Here is a 17,208-nt window from a genome sequence, read left to right as displayed (position 1 = left end):
TCGGCTTGCATATCTTGTGGCTCACCATTATCGATTGTTAAAGCTAGTTGCAAAAATACATACAGTCCCATCAGAAATAAGTAGGAGCTTGACCCATCTTCTCTACATCCAGATGCATTATGTCAAAAGCACTTATTTGAGGAAATAAATGACAATATTTTGACCCATAAAGCTCATGTGATAGAATAGTGCTCGCTAGTCAATTCTCTACATCTCACTAGCCAGCTCCTCCAGAAGGGTCAACGCTCACAGACAATTCTCAGAACAATGACGGCACGCATCAGAAGAACACAAAGAGTCCCCGGAACCACTTTCACAGAGTCCCATCCACATGCTCTGACCTTTGACCCCACTTGATGTTGGGAATCAGGGTCACCAGCTGAGGAGACAGATAATTAATATGACGAATTAGACTACCACCAACCTATAGCGGATTTATTATTTGGTTCGACATTATACAGTGCATTCAGAAATAATTCAGACCCCTTCCCCTTTTCCACATTTTGTTAAGTTATTGAGCTCAGGTGCATCCTGTTTCCATTGATCATTCTTGAGATGTTTCTACAACTTGATTGGAGTCCACTTGTGGTCAATTCAATTGATTGGACATGATTTTGAAAGGCACACACCTTTCTATATAAGGTCTCTCAGTTGACAATGCATGTCAGCGCTAAAACCAAAACCAAGCCAAGAAGGAATTGTTGGTAGAGCTCCGAGACAGGATTGTGTCGAGGCACGGATTTGGGGAAGGGTACCAAAACATGTCTGCAGCATTGAAGGTCCCCAAAAACACAGTGGCCTCCATCATTCTTAAATGGAAGAAGTTTGGAACCACCAAGACTCTTTCTAGAGCTGGCCACCTGTCCAAACTGAGCAATCGGGGGAGAAGGGCCTTGGTCAGGGAGGTGACCAAGAACACTGATGGTCACTCTGACAGAGTTTCCTCTGTGGAGATGGGAGAACCTTCCAGAAGCAGTGGTGTGTATTCATGGGTGCCAAGGGAAGCCAGGCTTCACATAAAATAATTAATATTTTTCTCTGTTTCATAATTTTCCTTCAATTCGCAAGAGGCTGACTGTATCTCACAGGAGAAAGCATCTGACCGAGTGAAACAGTGCCCCTCTGTCTCTCTATGTGCAGGCCATCTATCTGATGCTGTCTGGTCCAAACGAGTATGACATTGTTGCGGCTCGTATAATTAAAGGCAAGGGAAGGCAGCGAGCATCTGGTCTCACTTGACAAAAAAAGTATTTTTAAAAATGGCCTATCAGTGTTGAGCTAAAATGAGAGAGCTCAACTGTGAATGGTCCTGGCGCACCAAAACAAAGTGTCAACAGAAGCCAGCTTGGGTTTGGCGTCACTCCTATCAAATTCCATTGAGAGCAGACATCATTGACAAACTAATTGTTGCATCTAGTTGTGTTGTTATCCTTTCCTTTCCTCCCTTTCCTAAATTAGCCATAGATGAAGATAGGGATTTGGACTTGTGGTTGTACTTAATTCTCTGTACTGGCCAATGATTATAACGGCGGATCTGATCCTACCATTAATTCATACATTGTTGTGCTCCTGGCCTGAGAGGTATGGAAGTTCAATAGCTAGATGTAGAAGGTTAATGTTAACTAGCTAACGTTGCCCATGAAAAGAAAGATTTGTTCATAAGGGCCTGAGATCAAAGTCAACATACAGACCACTAGGGGTCAATGTTTTTAGATAGGATATCCAGTAACACTCCCTTTGTAGTCGTAGGATCTCGATGTTACCTCCTCTCCTTGGTAGAGCAACATACTCAATGCCTGTGTATTTGAGGGAGGAGATTGGATGGTTAGCTTCAACAAAGTGATCTGCTACTGGATGGTCAATGTTCTTACACCTGATTGAGCTGCGGTGTTCAGCTATGCGTTGTTTTAACTGTATTTTCGTTTGTCCAACGTAGGCTTTTCCACATGAACAGGTGATGAGATAGATTGCTCCCTTGGTCTTGCATGAGATGAGATTTTTTTTGACCTGTATGTGGGTGTCTGAAGAAAGATGTTTTAATTGTGCTATTGCATGAGCCACATTTGTAGTTCCCATACATTTGTAGTTCCCATTTGGGATATGTGTCAAGAGTGTCTGAGTGGGCTCAGGGGGCATGTCAGATCTCACCAAGCTATCACCAATATTTTGACCACGCTTATAGACCACCAGTGGGGGTTCCTTGAAGAGGTATGCGTTTTTAATTTATTTAATTTTTTTATCTTGATTTTTGTTGTCTGATTGCAGAATATGCCGGTGCTTTTTCAGGACTGCTTTCATTTTCTGCGAACCCTCGGTGTACTTAGTGCAAAACAACGTAACTGTCTTTCTTCTTTGGTTGAGTTTTAAGTAATTCCTCTCTTGGTTTTTGAGATATTTTCATCATTGCAGCATCAAGAGTTTTGTTCTTGTAGCCTCTCATTTTGAATGTATCTGTCATTTTGTTAGCATTGCTGTCAAAATCTGACTAGTGGCCAGATTCGTTTAACCCTGCTTAACTGACTGTATGGTAGACCATTCTTGAGGGGAAGGGGATTAATAATATCCGCACATAGCAAAGTATTGCAAAATATGGGCTTGTATATAAGTCTGTGTGTAATGCATCATTCTCTTTGATAATCCATATGTCCAGGTAGTTTATTTTTCTCTCATCAGTCTGCATGGTGAATTTGAGGTATTCAGAGCTCTTGTTTAGTAGAGTGGAATTCATTTAGTTCCTGCTGACTTCCTTCCCAGAGCACACAGACATAATCTGTGTACAGTATCTCCTCCATTGGAAGTATTTTAGAAAGTTAGGGGTGTGTCTCTGTTTTAGAAAGGAATGCTTCTTCAAATTGTCCCACATACAGGTTTGCATAGTTGGGGGGGGGAAAGGGGAGCCCATTGCTACACCCTGAATTTGAAGGAAAAAGTCTGACTCAAAGACAAAGTAATTATAGGATAATACCAGTTCAGTCTCCACATCAAAAGTGGACAGCAGGGTGTCCTCTGGTATCCTTCCTAAGCCCTCTATCAATGAGATCATGTGACTAGTGTCTTTGACATAAAATGGGAGATTCTCAACCATCGGTTTAATGTGGTAATCCCCAAATTTTGAAATGTTGGATGTCAGAGTCGATTGCTGCTACTTCAATGCAGGGCCTACAGACAAGTTCCTTACTTTTCCCCCTTCTACTTGCCTCTTCCATTTTTGTGGTAATGCTGCAATTAGTTGGTTGTGATTCTGGGTAGAGCAGACATTTCCACATGTCTATGTAAGCTGCATGTGTGATACAACTCCACCAGTCCTATTTATGATATCATTTACAAAATTATAAATCTTGTAAAAATCTTATTGAAAAAAATGTTTTTCTTTAATCAATTAGTATTTTTGAGTTTAACCACTATTTGTTGTATTATTTGTTCTGTCTTTTCAGGTGGATTAAACTGAAAATGAAACCAATTTTCTATGGCTTGTTTAAAAAATGACGATATTTTGGAGATTATTTTGTTTTCAAATAACCAAAAGTGAGCAGTTGTAATCTGAATAAAGGGAAAAGGGCCATTCTTGAACATGGGGTGAGACATTCCTACTAATTTACTAGAGAACCATTTTGGATTTAAGTATAACTTTTGTATGACTGATGCCTTTAGTGAGAGGTCTAATGCTTTGATATTTAATCATTTCTGCCCTCCAAATTCCTATTCATTATATAAATAGGCCCTTTTAATTTTGTCTAACTTCACATTCAGAATAAAATTGTTTTTTGTTCATATGATTGAAAAAGCAGGTCACTAGGTGTAAGCAAAACCATAAGCAAATAGGTAAACTGTGACATGACTAAAGAGTTAAGCAGGGTGATTTTTCCACAAATAGACAGGTATTTTCCTTTCCATTGTAGCAAGATCTTACCTATTTTTGTTAACTTTCTATAAAAATGTATTGGAGTGAGATAATTTCTTTCTTTCGGGACTTTTATACCGAGTATGTCCATATCCCCGTCAGACCATTTTATTGGTAAACTACACGGTAATGTAAATGTTGCATTTTTTTAGTGATCCAATACGTAATATAGTAGATTTATCATAATTTGGTTTTAATCCAGAGAGGTTAGCAAAAGTATCTAGAACCTCTGAGGCTGTGGAGGGATTCTAATTGCTTAAAAGAAAACATGAGTCATCAGCGTACAATGACACCTTTGTTTTAAAGCCACGGATTTCTAATCCCTTAATATTATTGTTGGATCTAATTTTAACAGCTAACATTTTGATGGCAATAATAAATAGATATGACAATAAGGGGATCTGCTGTACCTATGTTATGTCGGAAAAAGCCAGTTATAAATTATTCTGTCCAGTAGGCTTTGATTAAGTTTCCAATATCCTCACCCATGTGGAAATTCTGTAAGAGTAATATATATGCCAATTATGTGATGATACGACTGCATTCTGTCCCCTATCAACACTTTTTACAAATATTTTGGTGCCAGATAGAATGACATAAGAAAGTAGTCAAGACGACTAGCTTGATTAAGCCTCCGCCATGTATATCTCACTAGGTCAGGGTATTTAAGCAGGGTATATCCACTAATTCACTAACATGATTTCCTTAACTGCCTGAGGGTGATAGTTTGTAGTGTGATTTCCTTTACGGTCCATAGAGGTATTTAAAACCGTATTAAAATCCCCCACCATAATATTAGAGTCTAGTGTTGCTTGTAGAGTTGATAAATTCTTATATATATTTTCAAAGAAGCTTGGATCATCATTATTTGGACTGTATAGGTTAATAAGCCATATCTGTTTATTGTCCAATAACATATTTATTTCTATTTACCCCCCCAGTCCCTTTTCCACAAAACTTCATCTAAAATTGTTGAATGAGTTTCCTGTAAACAATAGATATCATATTCCTTTTCTTTTAGCCAGGTGTCACACCCTGATCTGTTTCACCTGTCTTTGTGATTGTCTCCACCCACCTCCAGGTGTCACCCGTTTTCCCCATTAGTCCCCGGTGTTCCCTGTTTGTCTGTTGCCAGTTTGTCTTGTCAAGTCAACCAGTGGGTTTTTCTGTGCACCTTCTTTTTCTTATCGTTCTTTTGCAAGTCATCCTGCTTTTGACCCTTGCCTGCCTTGACTCTGAACCCGTCTGCCTGACCATACTGCCTGCCCTGACCTCGAGCCTGCCTGCCACTCTGTACCTCCTGGACTCTGACCTTGTTTATCATCTTATGCCTGTCCACGACCATTCTCTTGCCTGCCCCTTTGTTATCTGCTAAGCCATTACAATTAATACTGGCTATACTTATTTCACCACTAACCATAATGAGATACAAGTTTCAATTCTATTTATCAAAATATATGTTTGTGAACGTACCATTAAAAAGTAACATGATGATTGAGTGTCTATATAGTTGTACCATGATATTTGCATTGCTACTAAGTAATCCTCCAATTTGTCCCCACTATTCCACCCGCTATAAGCCCTCCTCATCCTGAGTTGGGTTGTCATCCCTATGCCCGGCAGACCGGGATCCATCCTTCGAAAATGGCACTGTGTGCTCCCCACAGAACAGAAGCAGATCAACCGCGAAATGCATTTCCATCGCCCTCACCTCGTATTATATGTAGCCATACATTTTAAATCCTGTATCTTATTTTCCATAATTATCTATTAATATTTGTAGGAATGTAGGCAATTTATGCAAAAAAAAATTACCTCTCACCATTACATTATGGCATGCAATTATTATATTAGGAAACAATTATTGTGAATCATCCTATATTGTCCCTAACTTCTTTTACCCCCTCGCAACTGTTGTGGGATACACACACTCAACCCCTTTTCCCCACAACAACCATAAACTCACATTCTCAACAGTTGCACCATCCCAGAGCCCACCTCAAGAAATGTCTTGATTAACGAATACATATACAGTTGCAGCTGTATGAGAAGGCCTGCGAAACTGTGCAAAAACTATGGGCAGAAATGTGGAGATTTGATTAACCATTGTCACGTCCTAGATGATGGTCAGATATACCCCCTTCCCCTGAAACACCCACATGGTCCACGTAGTGACCATATTCCCAAGCATCTCTGTGCAGTCAGACATTTGATTGTGTGTCACCATGGACACAATAATATGCACCCTCTCTGAATGTCTGTGACCCCCCCCCCCCCCCCCATGGGTTACCTGCAGCTAGTGTTGCCAGCACTGCCACTGCCTGGGTGGTGGCACCCCACCGGAATCCCCCACCGGCTAGGTTCAAGGTCGTCAAGGTTCTCGTTAGCAGCTTTGAGAATCTACTTGCATGTTATGCTCTTCTATCAGGGGGCTTTGGCTTTGCAGGACCAACACTGCCAGACAGGCTCAGAATCTTGAGGGGGCGTTGCAGCTCTCGGTCTCTGACCACATTTTGGCTGCTTACAGCAGGCCCATAAAACAGATGGGGACTTCTCCTTAGTATCTGGGTCGTTCAGGTGGGTGTCTAGGGTTGTGGACTGTTCCATCAATATAGGATCATAAATTAGATGTATCATTTATTTGTAAACGCTGTTCCACCATGAAAGGACAATAAATAAGATGTATAATTTATTATAAAATGTATATCCCTCATGTGAACAACATTGAAAGCTCTCTCACACCCCCGCTCACAGCAATACATTGGTTCTGGGATATGCAACCATTTCCTTTCTCACTCAACGCCACACTTTCCAAAACACCAAACAACACACACCACACCATCCATCCACACATACTGTGCCTTCTGTTTACTGAGTTTTTATCTCCACCATGTTGAATTAGTGCTTTTGTGTTCCAATTAGTTATTCTTGAAGATAGAAAAGCTATTTTTTTTGTTGTATTATTACAATCCAGAACTGGGCTAGAATTCTGTGTTTCCTTATTTGCCTCCTCTGAGAACTTTGTGATTTTTTAAATAGCCGTGGAATAGTCTGTCTCTGAACAACTGGTTATCAATATACAGTTTATCGACCACGAGAGCCACGCGTTTCCCTTTAAATCTATTTTCCTTAAATTGGTTACAGAACTTTACGCCGTTCTGCAATTTCCTTCAGGAACTGGTCATTCGTGCCAGCAAGTCTTTTACCCAGGATTTTAACCATTATTTTATCTTGAAAGAAAGTCTGACACAACTTGCTTAGGCAGGGAAGGAGAGGAATTTCCACGCTTCAGTGCATTAACTATTTTCCAACATTTTGACGGATCACCAGATAGTACTTAGAAAGTAGCTTGAGTTAGCTTTCTTCATCGAGGAAGTACATCTACAGTATTCCACAATAGCCTGAAACCCTGCCAATCAGTTACCAAGTCAGTTTTTCGAGCCTTGGCCCAGGCCTGATTTCTCATCATAATGAGATCTGAAAGTTCTATAGGGAACCAAGGATTTGTTCTATTTTGAACTCTAAGGCGTTTAAAGGGAGTGTGATTGTCTACCAGAGATATAAAAATAGATGAGAAAAGTTCTAGAGACAATTCAGTGTCAGGCAGGAAAGCTCTATCAGCTGTGTGTGTGTGCGTCTGCGTCTGCGTGTGCGTGTGTGTGTGTGTCACTTGCTGTTATGGTAGGTTTACTACAGTAACGCTTTGCAGCATCTTGGTGATTTCCAGTGTGAACTTGCCATAAAAGAGATTAGTAAATACGAGGTCGCTACGTGTTGGGTTAAGGTCTTCACAATATAAATATGCCTACCACTTATTAATTAGTACTTGTAGTAATAACTGTTTTTAGTTGGTTAGTTAAATTAATGCTGCAAAGAGAGAAAAGAGAAGTTGTGTCATTGAGCAACTGTTTTTTTTTCAACACATAGTCCCTCCCACAGTCCCCATCATATAAAATAAGTGTCTATTTGGGTTGATGTTATAAGTGTCTGGTATGAGTGTTTAGATCAGTATGTCTGCAGGAATAGTCCACGCTGATGTGAAATTCAAAAAACACCAAAGGACTGAAGGAAAAGATGGTGGTATGTTCTAAACTAAAATCTATTTTTATAGACATGCTGTATGCTCAGGATGTGCAGAGTGTTCAACAAAAAGCTTCCTCTATCTGCCAATACATATCTATACTCTAGGGCAATTTAGGATCCGTTTTTGAAATGAATGCTATATAGCTGTTGATTCTTGAAGAATATTACTTAGAAACACCTCATCAGCTTAGTTCAACTGTATTACCCCATCAGAACAAATGTAAGCTTGTTTTACTCCATTGTTTGTATACAATGTAATTGTATAAATCATGGTTATCATTTTTATCTCATGGTCATGGATGGTCCGTCCTCGCTCCCATAGCTCCGTCTATGAACTTGAGTGTTTACATTCCTCCAGCCCCATCCCTCAGCTGTTTACCAAAAAATACCCAGCAGCCCCTTTAAAATTATATTTATACTACACTGACTTTATTTGACAACACATATTGATACCCTATTTCAAAACATGTTCCCAAGGACAAAAATGACTTACATCACAGAGATTTTAGAGATTACAATTCAAAGGGTTTGCAGGAAACATATTTGTTAGCTGGTTTGCATGCAACACTTCATGCCTTATCAGTGATCTGTGCTGATAATTTTACATTACAGTTTTACTTTGTCGCTTTGGTCAAATTTTCACAAGTATCTGGTACATTTTCACAACTCTTAGTATAATACTGTCAACTGGTCACACTTGTAACTCAGCCAGTCTTTCACTCAACCTGTCATTGTGCGTTCATTTGGATTGTAAACATCTCTCACCACACAACCACTGATTCAAAATATGTTTATTGTAAAATGTAATGAGAACATTGGTTTAATCACCGTAACATATTAACATATTTTCTATTTAGTTGTTTTAACTACCAGTTAATCCAATAGAAAACAATGCAAGATGCGTGTTTCAAATCGCCCTTAGAAGTGCTGAAAGTAAAATGCTACAGTACTGTAAATTACAGTAGATTACAGTTTTCACATTAGGCAATAGACTTAAATGACCCAACAAAATTGACACATTCTATAATTTCCTTTAATATCTATCCAATGTGTAATCAAAGGTGTGATCAATGAAGACATCCTCTACAATCATTCATGCAAAAAAAATGTTTTTCAGATATAATTGTAAATGAAACTAATTAATGAAATGAATGAAAATAAAAGATAAGGTTTAGCACGCATTAGTTAGCATGAAGCCTGTCTTGAGCATTTGGCCATAAATTCTCATCCACGTCACAGTGAATGTCCTCATTATTCATGCACCGCAGGAAAAACCTTTTGACATGGCTAATCCAAGCTTGACATTGGTCTGCATTGATGTCGGCGAATTCCTCATTCATGGCCAGAAGTAGGGTGGCACGCTCATGGGGATGGCGATCGTACAGCTTCCACCTCCATGCTGAAAAAGATTCCTCAATAGGGTTGAGGAAAGAAGAGTATAGGGTCACGAATTGGGGATGGGCCCAAAACCATGCCTGAACCACCTCTGCAGGGTGGAACCTGACATTGTCACACTCAGTGACATAGTTACCCCTTCACCTTGACAGGCCTGCTCAATTTCATTGAGAAACACAATGAGATGTGCAGCGTTGTAGGATCCAAGTAATGCCCTACATCCTACCACACCATCCTCAGAAATAGCTGCGTACATGGAGATGTAAAGCATAGTGCATATCCTCAAGACTTACCGGGTTTTCTTGGTGAAATTTTCTCAGGATCAAATTGACAGTTTCAGATTGGGGTGAACTAATCTGTCAGCTCTGCCATGGTAAGGCCTCTGTTTATCACATGTTCAACGACGATGGCCCTGATTTCATTAGACACAACAGTTCCCTGCCGTCTGCCTCCCTCTCTCTGATGTCCACCTCTTTGACAGGGCCCAGTCCCACCTCTTTGACAGGGCCCAAGCCCACCTGTTTGACCTCTTTGATGGGGCCCAAGCCCACCTGTTTGACCTCTTTGATGGGGCCCAAGCCCACCTGTTTGACCTCTTTGACAGGGCCCAAGCCCACCCCTTTGACCTCTTTGATGGGGCCCAAGCCCACCTGTTTGACCTCTTTGACGGGGCCCAAGCCCACCCCTTTGACCTCTTTGATGGGGCCCAAGCCCACCTGTTTGACCTCTTTGATGGGGCCCAAGCCCACCTGTTTGACCTCTTTGACGGGGCCCAAGCCCACCTGTTTGACCTCTTTGATGGGGCCCAAGCCCACCTGTTTGACCTCTTTGATGGGGCCCAAGCCCACCTGTTTGACCTCTTTGATGGGGCCCAAGCCCACCTGTTTGACCTCTTTGACGGGGCCCAAGCCCACCTGTTTGACCTCTTTGACAGGGCCCAAGCCCACCCCTTTGACCTCTTTGATGGGGCCCAAGCCCACCTGTTTGACCTCTTTGACAGGGCCCAAGCCACCCCCTTTGACCTCTTTGATGGGGCCCAAGCCCACCTGTTTGACCTCTTTGACGGGGCCCAAGCCCACCTGTTTGACCTCTTTGACGGGGCCCAAGCCCACCCCTTTGACCTCTTTGATGGGGCCCAAGCCCACCCCTTTGACCTCTTTGATGGGGCCCAAGCCCACCCCTTTGACCTCTTTGATGGGGCCCAAGCCCACCTGTTTGACCTCTTTGATGGGGCCCAAGCCCACCTGTTTGACCTCTTTGACAGGGCCCAAGCCCACCCCTTTGACCTCTTTGATGGGGCCCAAGCCCACCCCTTTGACCTCTTTGACGGGGCCCAAGCCCACCCCTTTGACCTCTTTGATGGGGCCCAAGCCCACCTGTTTGACCTCTTTGATGGGGCCCAAGCCCACCCCTTTGACCTCTTTGATGGGGCCCAAGCCCACCTGTTTGACCTCTTTGATGGGGCCCAAGCCCACCCCTTTGACCTCTTTGATGGGGCCCAAGCCCACCTGTTTGACCTCTTTGATGGGGCCCAAGCCCACCTGTTTGACCTCTTTGATGGGGCCCAAGCCCACCTGTTTGACCTCTTTGATGGGGCCCAAGCCCACCTGTTTGACCTCTTTGACGGGGCCCAAGCCCACCTGTTTGACCTCTTTGACAGGGCCCAAGCCCACCCGTTTGACCTCTTTGATGGGGCCCAAGCCCACCTGTTTGACCTCTTTGACAGGGCCCAAGCCCACCCCTTTGACCTCTTTGATGGGGCCCAAGCCCACCTGTTTGACCTCTTTGATGGGGCCCAAGCCCACCTCTTTGACCTCTTTGATGGGGCCCAAGCCCACCTCTTTGACCTCTTTGATGGGGCCCATGCCCACCTGTTTGACCTCTTTGATGGGGCCCATGCCCACCTGTTTGACCTCTTTGATGGGGCCCATGCCCACCTGTTTGACCTCTTTGATGGGGCCCATGCCCACCTGTTTGACCTCTTTGATGGGGCCCATGCCCACCTGTTTGACAAGCTCCTTGTCCACGAGCTCTTTGATTTACACCTCTCCCTTGCTGTCTTTCCTGCTCCATGTTGAAATCAATTAGCATTAACTAGTAGTCATTATGTATGGTTATCATGCATCATACATGTCATTTAGATGTTTATACTTTACAAACACACATTTTATTTTTGTAGTTCTCAAAATCCATTGATAGTGGACAAACTAGTTTAAAATTCATAGGTTTACCACCGGGTAAGTGGTTGGCCATTAAGCCCAGTTGGATTAAGTGATGGTCAAATTGATTTGAACAAATGAAAAGAGAATCATATGAAAAGTATTGTGAGCATTGCATTGTGAAAGGCAATGACTTTATATGAAAGGTATTTCTAGATGAAACAGTGATCAGGTTTGGTGAAAAGGTTACAGTATGATTTTGTGTGTTGTACTTTTGATGGGGCTTGGGCCCTATCAAAGAGGTCAAACAGGTGGGCTTGGGCCCCGTCAATTGAAAATGTGCTTAAAGTTTTGAAACAACAGCCTTTTTCATGATCTGTTTTGAGTTTGTACAGAATTTTACCGCATACTTGTGAAAACAGGACCAAAGTGCTAAAAACAAAAACGAATAAACTGAGTGTTAAAAATGCTGGTTCAGGAACAGCCAATGTGATGAGAGGAGTTTTGTCTTGTGCTCACACTTTCATGGTTGCATTCCAGCAACAGGATCCACAGCGAATGATGCCACGTACTCTGAAATCTCAATTCCCAAAGCCGGACGCAACCAGCCATCTACCGACACTAATGGTACAGTATGTGTGTGTGGGTAGGTGCGTGCGTGGGTGAATGTGTGTGGGTCAGATGAAGTCAGTGCAAAGTGCAAGCTAGGCAAAACAATGAGGAAGTTTCCTACATATGGGTGGAAAAAACGTTTACAAGATGCAGAACAGATTCTATTTTAGCATTTTCGTCAAAAACCATGTTCCTTGTTCCTACGAGTCATACACTGAGTGTACAAAACATGAGGCACACCTTCCTAATATTGAGTTGCACCCCCTTTTGCCATCAGAACTGCCTCAATTTGTCGGTACATGGACTCTACAAGGTGTTGAAAACGTTCCACAGGGATGCTGGCCCATGTTGACTCCAATGTAGTGTCAAGTTGGCTGGATGTCCTTTGGGTGGTGGGCCATTCTTGATACACACAAACTGTTGAGCTTTAAAAACCGAGCAGTGTTGCAGTTCTTGACACACTCAAACTGGTGTGCCTGGCACCTACTACCATACCCCGTTCAAAGGCACTTAAATCTTTTGTCCTGCCCATTCACCCTCTGAATGACACACACAATCCATGTCACAATTGTCTCAAGGCTTAAAAATCCGTCTTTAACCTGTCTCCTCCCCTTCATCTACACTGATTGGTGGATTTAACAAGTGACAGCAATACTGGGTCATAGCTTTCACCTGGTCAGTCTATGTCATAGAAAGAGCAGGTGAGCAATCCCAAGTACTTATCTGCCGCTGCCACTACAACTATTTTCTGTTACTTTCAATTCATTTCTGCGGTACAATTAACAACCATGGCAATAAATGCTAAAAAGCCCACCGTACTGAAGCACCTATTCTTCCCATCACTCTTGATCTCCGCCTACTCATAGGAATGCTCTCACCCTGTACCCATCTTCCTCTACCACTATCTTCACTGCTTAGGCATACAACACTTTCTGTTCTATTCTGACCCTGGCAACCTCAATCTGCCTTTCTCTCACCGGACACCTCCGATCTCCATCCCCATGATCATCCTCACAACTAACACAACTTTCTCCACCGATACCACACATTCCTTCTTCTCATGCCTTCCTGCACACTTCTCACATCTGGGCATGTCCCTCCTACACACTGCTGCAATAAGCCCATAAACATGACAGCTAAAACACAGTAATATTTTCGTAACAAACTCTCACGTGATAACTGACATTTCCTACCTTGACCTTTTCTGGTAATGACTCTGCATCAAAACTCAGCATGACAGACAATGTCTTCTCCATTTGCCCACCGTATCTACGTCTCATCAAGTGGCGGGTGTCACAGACACTGGGAATCTTCCATTTCAACTGCTCCTCCTCAACACTTAATGCCACTCTCGTTATCACTCCTTTCGACGACTCCTTGCTCCAGAGAACAAAGCACGGCACAATTCTTGTCCCTAATCTCGTAATCCGGAGCGCCCTCTCCCTCTGGGGGGAGGAGACATGATAAATCATCATGAGTCCATTCCGAGTTACTTTCACCAACTCAACAGTCCCCAACCTCTCCTCCACCCAACCTGACACCACATATGGATCAACCAAACAACAAGGATCCCCAGTGGGGCAGCGGTCTAAGGCACTGCATCACAGTGCTAGAGGTGTCACTACAGACCCTGGTTCGATTCTGGGCTGTATCACAACCAGCTGTGATCGGGAGTACCATAGGGTGGCGCACAATTGGCCCAGTGTCATCCTGTTTAGGGTTTAGCTGGTGTAGGCTGTCATTGTAAATAAGAATTTGTTCTTGATGGACTTGCCTAGTTAAATAAAAAATATATATCTCACCCCCACTGGGCCAAAATCATCCTTATCAGCCTTGGGACGAAGCCTGAACTCCGCAATCTCCTCATTCTCAACAAGTTCCATCTCTGAACTACTGGAGCAGGTATCCCTGTTTTTGCACTTGTCGCCTACCTTCCTCACCACTACTTCCCTCTACACTCAACTTCTACGCAGCAGTCATCACTGCACCTGCCGCCACATTTAATTGATCCTCACTCTCCTCCTGTCCCATTTCCTCCTCAAGCTCTTCCAAAAGGTCTGTGTGATCCTCCATTCCATATTCACACAAAAAATCTTACATAACTCTCCTTTTTATCTTGTCCATCTTCTCCTTCACGAGATCTTTCAGAAGGCCTGTGTAATCCCCCACTCCATGTTTTTTCAGAAGTTTGTTTTATTCACTGCTTTAGCACACTTTAGCACACACAAAAATTCTGACATTTTCATCTCTAACTACAACATTTTCAGACAAGATAGAACGGCCAAAGGGAGCGGTGTTGCAATCTACTGCAAAGATAGCCTGCAGAGTTCTGTCCTTCTATCCAGGTCTGTACCCAAACAATTTGAACTTCTCTAAAAACAAGTTTCTCACCGTTGCCGCCTGCTATAGACCACCCTCTGCCCCTAGCTGTGCTATGGACACCATATGTGAACTGATTGCCCCCCATCGATCTTCAGAGCTCGTGCTGCTAGGCGACCTAAACTGGAACATGCTTAACACCCCAGCCATCCTACAATCTAAGCTTGATGCCCTCAATCTCACACAAATTATCAATGAACCTACCAGGTACCACCCCAAAGCCGTAAACACGGGCACCCTCATAGATATCATCCTAACCAACTTGCCCTCTAAATACACCTCTGCTGTTTTCAACCAAGATCTCAGCGATCACTGCCTTATTGCCTGCATCCGTAATGGGTCTGCGGTCAAACGACCTCCCCTCATCACTGTCAAACGCTCTCTAAAACACTTCAGCGAGCAGGCCTTTCTAATCAACCTGGCCCGGGTATCCTGGAAGGATATTGATCTCATCCCGTCAGTAGAGGACGCCTGGTTATTTAAAAAAAAAAGCCTTACCCACCATCTTAAATAAGCATGCCCCATTCAAGAAATTTAGAACCAGGAACAAATATAGCCCTTGGTTCTCTCCAGACCTGACTGCCCTTATCCAACACAAAAATACCCTATGGCGTTCTGCATTAGCATCGAACATCCCCCGTGATATGCAACTTTTCAGGGAAGCTAGAAACCAATATACACAGGCAGTTAGAAAAGCCAAGGCTAGCTTTTTCAAGCAGAAATTTGCTTCCTGCAACACAAACTCAAAAAAGTTCTGGGACACTGTAAAGTCCATGGAGAATAAGAACACCTCCTCCCAGCTGCCCACTGCACTGAAGATAGGAAACACTGTCACCACCGATAAATCCACTATAATTGAGAATTTCAATAAGCATTTTTCTACAGCTGGCCATGCTTTCCACCTGGTTACCCCTACCCCGGTCAACAGCACTGCACCCCCCACAGCTACTCGCCCAAGCCTTCCCCATTGCTCCTTCTCCCAAATCCAGTCAGCTGATGTTCTGAAAGAGCTGCAAAATCTGGACCCCTACAAATCAGCCGGGCTAGATAATCTGGACCCTTTCTTTCTAAAATGATCTGCTGAAATTGTTGCCACCCCTATTACTAGCCTGTTCAACCTCTCTTTCGTGTCGTCTGAGATTCCCAAAGATTGGAAAGCAGCTGCGGTCATCCCCCTCTTCAAAGGGGGGGGCAACTCTTGACCCAAACTGCTACAGACCTAAATCTATCCTACCCTGCCTTTCTAAGGTCTTCGAAAGCCAAGTCAACAAACAGATTACCGACCACTTCGAATCCCACCATACCTTCTCCGCTATGCAATCTGGTTTCAGAGCTGGTCATGTGTGCACCTCAGCCACGCTCAAGGTCCTAAACGATATCTTAACCGCTGTGCAGCGGTTAACAATACTGTGCAGCTGTGTTCATTGACCTGGCCAAGGCTGTCGACTCTGTCAATCACCACATCCTCATCGGCAGACTCGACAGCCTTGGTTTCTCAAATGATTGCCTCGCCTGGTTCACCAACTACTTCTCTGATCGAGTTCAGTGTGTCAAATCGGAGGGTCTGTTGTCCGGGCCTCTGGCAGTCTCTATGGGGGTGTCACAGGGTTCAATTCTTGGACCGACTCTCTTCTCTGTATACATCAATGATGTCGCTCTTGCTGCTGGTGAGTCTCTGATCCACCTCTACGCAGACGACACCATTCTGTAAACTTCTGGCCCTTCTTTGGACACTGTGTTAACAACCCTCCAGGCGAGCTTCAATGCCATACAACTTTCCTTTGGTGGCCTCCAATTGCTCTTAAATACAAGTAAAACTAAATGCATGCTCTTCAACCGATCGCTGCCTGCACCTGCCCGCCTGTCCAACATCACTACTCTGGACGGCTCTGACTTAGAATATGTGGAAAACTACAAATACCTAGGTGTCTGGTTAGACTGTAAACTCTCCTTCCAGACTCACATCAAACATCTCCAATCCAAAGTTACATCTAGAATTGGCTTCCTATTCCGCAACAAAGCATCCTTCACTCCTGCTGCCAAACATACCCTTGTAAAACTGACCATCCTACCAATCCTCGACTTCGGTGATGTCATTTACAAAATAGTCTCCAGTACCCTACTCTATAAATTGGATGCAGTCTATCACAGTGCCATCCGTTTTGTCACCAAAGCCCCATATACTACCCACCACTGCGACCTGTACGCTCTCGTTGGCTGGCCCTCGCTTCATACTCGTCGCCAAACCCACTGGCTCCAGGTCATCTACAAGACCCTGCTAGGTAAAGTTCCCCCTTATCTCCGCTCGCTGGTCACCATAGCAGCACCCACCTGTAGCATGCGCTCCAGCAGGTATATCTCACTGGTCACCCCCAAAGCCAATTCCTCCTTTGGTCGCCTTTCCTTCCAGTTCTCTGCTGCCAATGACTGGAACGAACTACAAAAATCTCTGAAACTGGAAACACTTATCTCCCTCACTAGCTTTAAGCACCAGCTGTCAGAGCAGCTCACAGATTACTGCACCTGTACATAGCCCATCTATAATTTAGCCCAAACAACTACCTCTTTCCCTACTGTATTTATTTATTTATTTTGCTCCTTTGCACCCCATTATTTCTATCTCTACTTTTCACATTCTTCCACTGCAAATCAACCATTCCAGTGTTTTACTTGCTATAT

The sequence above is a fragment of the Salvelinus namaycush genome, chromosome 27 (genome assembly GCF_016432855.1).
Source record: "Salvelinus namaycush isolate Seneca chromosome 27, SaNama_1.0, whole genome shotgun sequence".
Classification (NCBI taxonomy): Eukaryota; Metazoa; Chordata; class Actinopteri; order Salmoniformes; family Salmonidae; genus Salvelinus; species Salvelinus namaycush.
This window is presented reverse-complemented; position numbering follows the sequence as displayed.